The 11,479-nt window shown below is 44.4% G+C and overlaps 1 protein-coding gene across 4 annotated transcripts in view; it reads right to left on the reverse strand.

Moving 5' to 3' along the window:
* Positions 1–11,473, reverse strand: part of LOC111261915 (uncharacterized) — a 110,126-nt gene extending 98,653 nt beyond the window's left edge. The window contains exons 1-3 of one of the 4 annotated variants that reach the window (XM_086968889.1): positions 8,644–11,473; positions 8,358–8,408; positions 7,976–8,232 (exon numbers count right to left, since the gene is read on the reverse strand). The gene's annotated coding sequence lies outside the window, so the exon portion shown is untranslated. Of the gene's footprint in view, positions 1–7,964; positions 8,409–8,643 lie in introns of all 4 variants that reach the window. The other 3 variants (XM_086968888.1, XM_086968891.1, XM_086968890.1) reach the window with 3 other exon arrangements.
* Between the last annotated feature and the right edge of the window lie 6 nt (positions 11,474–11,479).

Below are 11,479 nucleotides of genomic sequence, written 5' to 3' on the forward strand. Positions count from 1 at the left end.
CGGCGAATTAAATAATCTTTCTGGCTATGTTCGAATGCGATTTCCTCCATTCCTTAGGCAGACCTATACGGTCAGAAGCAAGGGGCTGCTAGAGCCAGCAGCTGCACTCCGCCCGTTCATAGAATTAGCAGTAGTAACAGCCATCTATATTTCGCTTGGCTGATCAGCTTTGTTTTCATTTTATTGTCCCACTCTCTTCATAGGTTCACCTTACTGCTACCCGCTGCTCCTGTTCCTTCCGTTACTGTTTATGTGGATATACGCCTATTGCCACTCCACGCTAGTGCTCACGCTTGTGCATCTCAATGTGATATGTAAAAGAGCGTGCGGGAGCGGACCCAGCAGTCGCAACATCACCGTTTCATACGGTGACACCTCGCCAACGTAGACGCTGATTCTCAACAAAAGTCTCTACATGCCTCCGTTGCATTCGTTGGTCAGTTGTCCAGCATCTGACAGCAGCAGCCGCGGCAGCTGTAGCTGTTGGAGTAAAAGTTGAAAAAGGCAGCACGAAGCAGAGGCTACCGATGAGAAAGGAAGTCAGGGTTGAGCTGGTTGAGATCATTTGTGCAGTCTTGTGCCTTTGTTCCCCTTTTCTATTGCCATACCGCATCTCGAAAAGCTTTAACTCAATGCAGCCCCGCCCCCTCCCCACATTTCTCACCTGCTTGCCGCGGTCCGCTCCACCGTTTCAGCTCTTCGACCATGTAGTGGTGAACCGCTTAGGCTACGGCATAGTCGCGGCCACAGCCGTCGCCATAATGCTCGTTTATTTTGTCCTCGTACTGGCACTTTCTCGTCGTGCGTACTTCATTGCTTGGCAGATCAGAGTGAATACTGGCTTCTGCTGAGTGTAGTCCGTTTGTTTGGGCGAATGCCGATCTAAAACGGTTAAACCATTCTGGTCTTCGTTTCATTTGATTTACGCCCAAATATTGGTTGACATTGCCGCTAATTGTTCCTGGCCTTCCTCTTCTTCTGTATAACTCTACAGTTCGTCCTGTATTCTGTGAGCCTGCGAGGAAAGCGATCAAATAGATAGAAGGAGAAACAATGGGTTTCGGCTTGGATCAGGGGAAGTGAAGGGCCAGTAAGATACATAGCATTCAACATATATTAATAGAAATGTGCTAGGGTGGAGTGGATCACGACGTCGTTAGGACAGCTAAAGGACCTGCTATTAAATGATGGAGCAAAAGAAATGCCACTACGCCCTCCTTCTCCGTCTGCTGTTCCTTATCTTCGTGTGTTGTCTACTTCTAGTAAAAGTTGCTGCTATTTTACTGAATTTCAATTGAGGCAAACCAAGTGGTAGGACGATATCTGCCAGTCGACTATTGCGGACTACTTTTATTAAAGTGACTAGCGAATTCGATAAATAAGACTGTGGTGACAGGCAACGAGTGGATGTGGGGCCAGAGGTATACGCGGACAAAGGGGCAGCGCCACGCTGCGAAAATTGGAAGCGAAGGCTGCGGTGGTACCGAAGGAAGCAACGACGGAGAGCAGAAAGAAAGGTGGTCGTAGTATTGTATCCCCGGAAGTAGATTGAAAAAAGGAGTTAGTGCGCCAAGCCATGTTTTCTGTCAGAGTTGAGGCCCTGTTCGAAACCACTCCGCTGTGTCCTCTTCGTACCTCTACGGGGTAACAACTAGACAATTTGCGAGTGTACTGCATTCATACTCATAACGGAACGGAGCCTGCAGTATGGTATCAGGCTGGTAGCATGCTTGCCAGGCAAATCAGGCAATCGAGAGTAGTCAGCCATCTAGCGGTGACCCGCTGTACAAAGTACAACAAAACGAGAACAGAGATGTTGTCGCTTGGTCGCTCGTTCGTGTGGCCAAGCACCACTTTTTTCGCCCTCACCTTCTGCGTGTCGTCTCCGTTGCTGCTGCGACTAATACTGATAGTTGCATACCGAATTTGGAACTAAATTACCAGCGTTCCCACAAATAGGGATCCCCTATCGCAGCTACCGACTATTTACGGGACAGTGGATCTGTATGTCTGGGTATCTGTGAACGTGCGATCTGTATGTGCATACTGCGTATCAGTATGTGTGTATGGACGTGCAGATACGTACTTCTGAGCCTTTTTTTTTTATAAGTGACCGTTGCAACTACAGGCGGCAGCGGTATTCATCTGCGAAGATAGTATATTTAAGACTGGAGCTGCTGGAAAGACATATTCACAAGCGACGAAGCTACTTATACGAGGCACAAGCAGGGACTTTGGACGGGCACAAGTCGTGCGTGTACCGGAGTGCAGGAAAGCCAGGGAAAGTAAGATTGCTCCTTTTCGTATGATGTATCTAGAATTTTCATGAGTAAGTGCTGCAATACTCGTATGCAGCAATGGTAATTGTAACAGTGGACGTCGTGCCAATTCTCGACGCTGGTGCCACAGACAATAGCCGTTTGATATAATACCAAACTGTTCTTAAACCCAGAAAATCTCATTCAACTTAAGCCGTGTCAGTTCGAACCGCCGTTGAAGTCACCGAGCCTCTGAATCCTGCGCAACGAAATGATTATCGAGAACTGCAAACGTCTGCAAGAACCTATCTATACGCCGAGTCTGTGGGGTACAATGTGGTTGCCGTTGATGATGATGCCGCCAATGATGTCGTTCACCAAAAAAAGCTACTTTTATATCTTCAATGAACCCTCAAAACACCCGCAAAATGCACTGTTATAGCTATCATCGTTATTGTTCTCTTTGCAAGCTGTTCGTTCTTTAGGCCAACGTTAGATGCCTTTTGTTGTCAATTAATTTTGCTCGTTTCGAACGGACAATCAACTCAGGACTTTCCATGTTTAGCTGAGATTCGATCACAGTAGTGCATGTTGTTGCTGCAGTGAGTTGCAGTGCAATTGTAGTTCGTGAGCTGGAGCTGTCGTAGTCATCATTTAGGCCATGGAGGAGGCGTTTGTGATCACTAACTGCTTGCTATAGGTCCTTTTTTGCTATAGTTGATGGGCCAGCACAGTGCTACATGAATGTAACTACATTGCCTTTTTTTGTTGCCAGACTGCAAGCTAGATTCGCTACTATTTAGTTCGCAGTCTATTATGTTTAAAATTATGTTAAAGTTATGTGCAAAATCTAATAAACGTGTGCGTCCGTCGTGATCCTTTGCCGAGCTGAGATGTTCCACCAAAAGAAAGGACGATAAGTACGCAGGTAACCATTTGCGCAGTGCGTCGGGTTACATCTCGCTAATGACACAATCCCACATGTCCCAGCGGCAGAAGTAAGCAAAGACGTCTTTAAAGGGACGATGCAAAGCTAGAGTAATAGGTAACAATCAGTCCCTACAACTATGCTTTCAAATGGATACTGACTTCTATTTTCGACGGTCACAAAGTTGCGGGAACAGCTGCTTAAAATTTTTCCGCGACACCATTTATTACGCATGTGATAGAGACCCTTAGTACAGGGATAAATAAATTTTATGTGCATATGTACAGTTTCCGAATGACCTACACTGAGCGATTGCATTTGTACAAGTAATGGCTATTAACCGTAAAGGCCCGTTTATGCTGCTGTATAAATAAAACGAGCAGGGCATGCGAAGCGGGGAAATGGCCACAATGCAGTCCAGCCAGGGTTACATGTGCGCGGAGTGCTATACACTCTCGTTTCCTTCAGATGGTTAGTATACAGAGATCGGAGATAGAGGACAGGTATCAGACAAGCACTTTTTGCATACTAAAGATTTCGAGGTCTACATCGGCTCCTTAAGCTGCTAGGGATTCGATCAGACAGCTGGAACGAAGCGTATTATTTAATGCGATTTTAGCCCGGACCGTGACGTATCTCTCAAGTTTAGCAGGCAAGCACAACTTTGCGTACGGGCTATTTATATAAATAGAGGAGAAATTAAGGGGTCATTGTGACACGGATCTGCTACGGTCAAGTGCAGCACGTAGCACTGTTTTTATTTTAGTTCAGCAAGCCGAGTTTTTTTTGAAAGGCATCTTTGAAAGGGAACTTTTGAAAGGCACGAAGTAACGCAGCGGGATAACTTTGTACAAGCCGCGACAGCTTTTTGACGTTTCCAAACGATTAACCTTCTTGGCCGAAAGCAGACAGCCGTTCACTTGGTAGACGACTTTTTCCCTTTTTTCCAAATTCCACCGATACTACCTTCTTGTCTATTGTATTCTCCTCCGAGTGACCAAGTCGATCTTCCCCCGCCCACTTTTATGTCTCCTAATTTATCCTTATATATCGTGAACGAGTCAATCATCAGCTGAGATGCCTCATCGCTTACTTCTGTTCTACTTTCATTCTCTCTTAATCTTAATAGTGATAGTTACGCGCAGTATCACCTTCGAATCCACTTTGATGCCTCTCCTATATCACCAAAAAACCCGCGGTTCTTTTGCTTCTACCTTGCTTTACTTTGTGATGCACGAGCTTTAACAGAGGAGCAAGGATCGCACCACTGACACAACAGATAGCAGCCGTATTTTTAGGGACATTGTCCTTTTTTCCTCTGAAGACAAGCGATGCCTATCCCTTCGTTCACTGCTGCGTTGGTTCGCCAGAGAATTCCCACTACAAAACCTGGATCTCTCGTGCGAATATCTTCCGCTCTACCTATATCCCCTAAAAGCTTCTGTTAGCCGCGAGGTCACAGGCCAAGCTCTCCCTGCCATGATGAACTATAGTAGTGCTACTCCTAACCGAGAGATAGAGTCGTCTGAATAGTACAGTGTAACCCAGCATACTAATCTCACTTCTACACTAACCCTCTTCCACGGTGTATTCCCGAACGTGGTGTCTGCTTGTAGCAACCTGAATCTCTGTGTTTGTAGGTGAGTAAGCAAGCAAGGAAGGAATGTGCGTGCCTGTGCGCCACACACTAGGTGTGTCTATTTTAGCATATGGTGTACGGGCTTCTGGTTCAGAGCTGTACAGATCAATCAATGCGCTTCGTACCGTGTTATTCAAACAGTTAGTCCGTCTTATCGTTTAACGATTGCTTCATCGTTATTCGTACCGATGGCATCGTTAATAATATAAAAAAAACGACGAAAAGAAAAAGAATGAACCAGCAAAAGACCCCAATGGTGATAACTAGTTATACCTTGTGCGTTTTTACACGTATTATATATACGAGATGGCTCTCTAGGAATACAAGTATAACACAAAAAAAGGTACTGGAAGTAGCGAAGAGTTTCAATTTTACAGTTATTTTCGCTCACAAAGATAAGTTGAAGAAGTGCTTAACTAACGGTGGTCTATGCCAATACACAAGTAACTCTAATAGGAAAACAGCTTGGCCAATCGTTCGTGAAACACTCTTTATATAGGAGAATGCCATGCTCTTAATTTAGCGACGACATCGAATCGCTTTGCCTAGCCAACTAGAAAATGTGGTTCGAATGAACGTATAGTTCTTGGTAATGATCTTCTGTCGAGATAGTTATCTGCAATGTGAACGGCCTGTCTGCGACAGAAAATTACGTCTCTCGGGCTTCCGCGTCGTGAACCATCTACAAATAGCCAGCAGCAATTTACCTTCCGCTAATCCTGCTTTTAGCTCTATTTAGTCTTCATAGAAGGAAAGTATCCTCTGCCCCCAAGGCAGTTAGGGTAGGCAACAACATGCCAGTAGGTCAAAGTCTTCATTGTCTTTGCACGGGGCATACGGTGCGTAGAGCGCCAACTAACCTTGCAGATGTCCCCAAAGTTCATAACCCTACGAGTACTATCGACAATATAGTAGAAACATAAGAACTTCAACGTCAGAAATAAAACACTTATTTGGATAGAAAAGCTGAATTTCCATATAGTGGTTCAACATTTTACTCACTCATATTGTTTTGTAACTCAACGTTCGGTTAGGGTTTTTGAATAGAGAATCCCAAGGAGCCTGTACTAGCGGCTATATGTGACTCACGAATACCCGTTTGGATTTACCCTTCAGTATTTCAATATGCTTAATATATTATGCTTCTACTACAAACACACGGGTCTGCTCCCTTTAGAAGTATCTTTAATTAAGCAATGCTCGTAGGTACTACGGGTATTGCTGGGTATTTCTCTTGCGGAAATAGCAACACACGGGCGACTGGCAAATGAGGAGACAAATACCTTGAACGCAACAGACAGCTTCATGAGGATGATTATTAGATAGGAAACTTATTGCTCCGGCTTTTTTCTAGCAGTCGCGTCCAACATTGAGGTGAAATCGGCTGGTCCCAATATAATGGTACTTGCTTACTCTATTAAGCCTGAAAGACTCTTGCCTTTTTCATAGACTGTGAGTAAAAAGCAAGTACACATTTTTTTTACCTGTCTTTCAAGGAAGCTCTCCATACTGTTCGTTAATATTCAACAAAGCATTTACCTTAAAATTTTAAACGACATTGATGAAATTCTTCTTACAAATAAATGTCAATATTTTTAGTAAGCCTTGATAAAGGCCTTTATTTACGTGTGGCAAAAGTTCATAACTGACACCTATATGTATATATAATGTGTGGTCAGACCTTTAAGCATATACATAAGGACGCATAAAAAAGCAGTGCCTATTCCCCCCGCCCCCCCCTATGGATAGCGCAAGAAGAACGTGATTTGAGTATGAGCTACTGAAAATCCTAACTAATGTATTTGATCATATGGCTCAAGGCGATATTTTTGAACGGTCAGATCTTTGTTAACGCAGCAAGTCAACGCCTACTATACCACCAGCAAATCAAATCATAGGAGCAGATACGATTTTAAACAGATTTATATGAAATTCAATTATTTTGCTTATTATTGCTACTGTTTGGTATGCCTTTATATCTCATCAAGCTGTCTTGATAAAATGGACTGCCTTTTGACGCGTCTTTGTACAACGACGATCTCTTTTAACGGGTCCATCTTGTTGGCCCGGGCCCAAAATGGGAAATGGTTCAGGTTTGAGTTTAGCCGTTTGCAGCCCTTTTTTTAGCCATTGTTGTGTTGGTGTGTATCCCATCAAGACTCCATGGCCAGGCTCTTCTCTTTGAGCCTGCCTGTCCGCTCTACAACTATCTCGTGTTTTCCTGTGTGTTTTCAACGCGCATGCCGTACTTGTTCACGTCGTTCATGTCGCTCTTCAATGAAGGACCACTAGAGCTACTTCAAAAAAAAGACTTCTTGGCAGCAGTCACTGTTGTGCTCCTCGTCAATCCCACATAGAGTTGGGCTTTCCTTCGTAAAATCAGTGACCGGAACCCATTTTACAAATACATACAACCTTCCTAATGTCGGCGTTGTGTGAAAGATGGTTTGAAGAAGATACACACAGCGCCGCTCGAAACTATGTATCTCTGAATCTGGCCGCTAGTCGCTGAAGCAGCTTCCTGTCCGAAAGTGTCTGCGACCTGATATCGTGTCGTACAGCGTAGACGTTGACATTCACAATTTATTAAACGACTCGGAAGGCCACTGTAAGATTTCGAAAAAAAAACTCTAGGGCGAAACTTGAACAAAACACCAAATAATTGGAACCGTACGCTTTCTGATTTGTCTCGCATTCGTATGTTATTTTGGAGACTGACATCAGATGAACGACACTAACGCTACGGACAGCCAAGTTTTTTTTGTAAAACATATTAGATTATTCATGTAAAATATCGTGCAACTGTTGCTTGAAGAGCGATTGAATAGAAGCATAACCTATCAAAGAAATTTGTTAGCTCAGTTTCCGTGTTCGAAACCTTCACCAGGTTTAGCTTACCTCACTCATAGGATTTCCAAACTCAATAGAGATAAAACTTCGACAGGTCTTCGAGTCATGTACCTATTATTTCGCACGTGTTGTTTTTCTTCTACTTAATGCATTCCATTGATTAACAGCAAGCTATGAACCTAAAGCTCGATCGCCCACCGCGATACTTAAACCACTGGCTTCATGTTTTACTGATTAGCTAATAGTTTAGTAATAGTTAGTAATTGAAGCATTGTACAACTGAACAGACCTTCTGCTCACCGTTTTCAGGCCAAACGTAGTGACGCGGCGTAGTCTGGTTTGAATCAGTCGTTCAATTGTGAAGGGCAAACAAGACCTGTTGCTGTTGTGCGTGCGACGTCGAATAGAAGTTGAGTACCTGCGACTGCGTGTCGTCAACGCATCCCGCACGAGGTCCTCCTCGTACCGTGACCTCACTTGATTGATTCACGCTAGCCGTGATGGTGATGGTGGTGTTGATGAAGATAATGATGATATTCGAGTTCCACGAGTAAACACTGAAGAAGTAGTAGATAATTCAAGCACATACTTTACAACTCACAACGCACTATGGATGGCCATAACAACAATGCTACCGCTGCACTCGAGGCCCTTGTTGTCGTGATTGCCCCTGGTTACTCACTCGACTGGTCGACGTACTGGCGATATCAGCTCGCATCCGCAACTTCTGTTTCTTCTCGTACAAACAATAACTTCGGTTAGTAAACCTCGGCCAAGGATTACGCCATTCAATCGTATGGCGACGCCGCTTTGAAGAGCCAGCCAGGGATTGACTCAATTTCGACAAAAATGATGGCCTTTAATTATAATTTGGCTCCATTATTATACTGCTACCATAATTTCTATGGATCAAACATTGGTTCATGATTCATTCACTGATGACTCTTTTCACCTTAACGTTTACTCACCGATACTGTCTATAAAAGAGAGACATGGGAATTGGTGTTAGACACATGGGCGACTATGCGGCGATAAAGGAAACGAATCGATTTGATTCGGCGCAATATTCAGTGACTTTCAAGCTTACTTAAGACTTGTTTCATACTAGTCGTACTATAACGATACTATTGGGCTGCCGTTGGCGCACACTGATTATACTGTTCCTGTGCACTCGCGCTGCGATCGCTGCGGTTTAAAACGTCGTTACCGTCAGTTTAGCTTGAAGTAAAGAGAAAGTTTACCGCGTTCACGAGCTTACGCAATTGATGACAGTTAGCGAACAAAGACATCAGACTGAGGCGTAGATTACATAAACATAGCACCGATGTCGGCGTGACAGTCGTGGGAGGTCGAAGGGCCGTTAGTAACTCCTAGCGCTCAAAAGATAGACGCTCAATGAAAACAGGTTCCTCCAGTTTCAGCGGTTGTGGGGCAAACAGGCGTAAGACACTATCACTGCTTATGCGGACTACAGAGACTGCGTGAATTCCTCTAGTGGCTGTGGGCCTATATTTATTTCGGTCTGGTCTACTTGCAAGCTAGCCATGATGACGACAAGGTGCGGTGAAGGTCTGGAAGCGGTTGTGCTGGACGACAGCGCAGGCAGACCAACAGATTAGACAGAGAGAGAAACGACGACGACGACGACGACTATACAGCGATAATCGTACTAATGATAATACAATTGCACGTTGAACCAGTGAAGATATTGGCGAACGAGCCGAAATAGGCGACAAACAGAATGACGAGTAGGAAGGCGGTGTCGAGAGGTTAGTTCGAAGGATAAAGGGTTGCCCTGGCGTCGACACTGATTCACTGACAGGTCACAACAATACCGTATCAGAAAACGAAAACGCGCTTCACACATCCAGCAGTAAGACATACACTCACCTCCTCACTTAGATAGATTGAGAAGTATCGTTACAGAGTGATAATAAACTGAACTTTGAAGGTCTTCGCGCAAATATCAGACGATTCATAGTAATTGCGACATCGGTGAAATCTCAATGAAACTTAGATGACGATGGCGGTGCAGAAGAACAAAAATGGTGTTACGTTTCAAAATGGGACAGAACGCCGGTTGGCGACAAACTGAAATTAGTCGAAGCGAACGACAGAGTCAAGCCACGATGACGTGGCTGTCGTAGCTATGTCGATATGAGAAATGGTGCCGTTCTTCCTGGCGAAGCTTCCTGTGACGTAACAAAAGCCTCAATGAGCTTGGGACACTAAGTAAGAGCAGTACTGCAACTGCAACAACAATAACAACCTTGACATTGTAGTAAACGCATTTGCTTTCGAAGCGTTTTGCGTACTGTTTGATATCCTTATTGTTTGTTGCGTAACAGATGCTCTCTTTAACGTGGATAAATATCTGACTGTTGGAAACGTAATTATCGACGGTAGGGTTGCAGTTCCGCAGACGACGGATGCATATGTACTGACGTTGAGATTGCGCAAAATACAGTAGTGAAGGGGAGCGACGTCACGCTACCGATGTCGATGGTGACAAACGGCCAGCTGACTCACACAATTTCTCTCTCTGCCATTCTCCTTCTCTCGTTAGTGTAATTCGCCTAACTAAATTCTTTTTCTTTTAAGGCAAACTCTCTGCTCCTGCATTTAGGTTGTCCTTGTTCCCCTTTCCGGTCCTCTTTCGGCGTCAACAGCCTTCGGTTTTCCTTTCTCTTCCACTGACTATGCAGAACTCCGAATATCCGATTCTGATCATAGCAGGCACTGCAGCTGCTGTTTTTGCTTTCAATAATGATCCTGATGGTAGAGGCTGTTATAAAGGCGATATCTCGGTCGTTCGAGAAGGGGTAACAGTAACAGTGATCGATGGCTACGTTTGCTGGTTCGTCCTTTTTTACTCCATTACTGATTGGGACGCTAAAAAAGTCAGGTTGTAGCCATTTACGTACACTGGCAAGCGCAGAGTACGAGCAAAGAGAACATATATGTAAGTGAGTGCACCTCTGCGCGTTTTTCGTCTCACTCGGCTGTTCTTTTTCTTTTCCTTATTATTGTCCTAGATTTTGCTACACTACTTTGGACCTGTCGGACAAATGACGTTTGATGGAAATGAACCTTATGAGAAAATGGGAACACGGCAATCTGCTGATCAGTTGACCGTAATAGTAATGTATTCACAATCGACAAACTGCACCGACGGAAAGACAAACGATAATGATACTGCACTGTTAATAATCACGCAGAACTGTCATTAGTATTATTAGTGCCCTGCGTCTGTCGACAAATCCTTTCGGAAGCAAAATACATTTTTTCTTTTCGCAAATAATGATGCTCTGTGTTGTATTCCCTGTCACTGTACCACCGATCACGCACTACGGTACGGAGGGTAATCGTCCTCGCCTGATGGTGCGACTTACGATACTTTCTGGTCAGGTCTAAGATAGTTAATGCAGGATGGTCCTTTTTGGTTGTTCGGCAGGTCAACTTAGTTTCGAACGGAACGAAGAAAATCTGAACGGCAACAACAACAACAACAACAATAACAGCAACAACAACAACAATTGCTGCAGTAACAGCAAACAACAAGCAAGGCTGCCGCTTCCGCTGATCACTGGTTGCTTGTTTGACACCCGCGTGCACGAACACGCACACACACACAAACAAACACATAAACACAAGCTTGCTTGCTAATTGGTTTGGGTTTTCCGTTTACAGTCGCTGATTGGTATTCTCTCGTTTTTCTGCTGTGTTGCTCGCTCGGTCGCTCGCTGTTTGTTCTATTTCGTTGTCGTCGTCGTCGTCGTCGTTGTCGTTGTCGTCGTCGTCTTC

This window comes from Varroa jacobsoni, unplaced genomic scaffold (assembly GCF_002532875.2).
Source record: "Varroa jacobsoni isolate VJ856 unplaced genomic scaffold, vjacob_1.0 scaffold_614, whole genome shotgun sequence".
In the NCBI taxonomy this organism is placed as follows: Eukaryota; Metazoa; Arthropoda; class Arachnida; order Mesostigmata; family Varroidae; genus Varroa; species Varroa jacobsoni.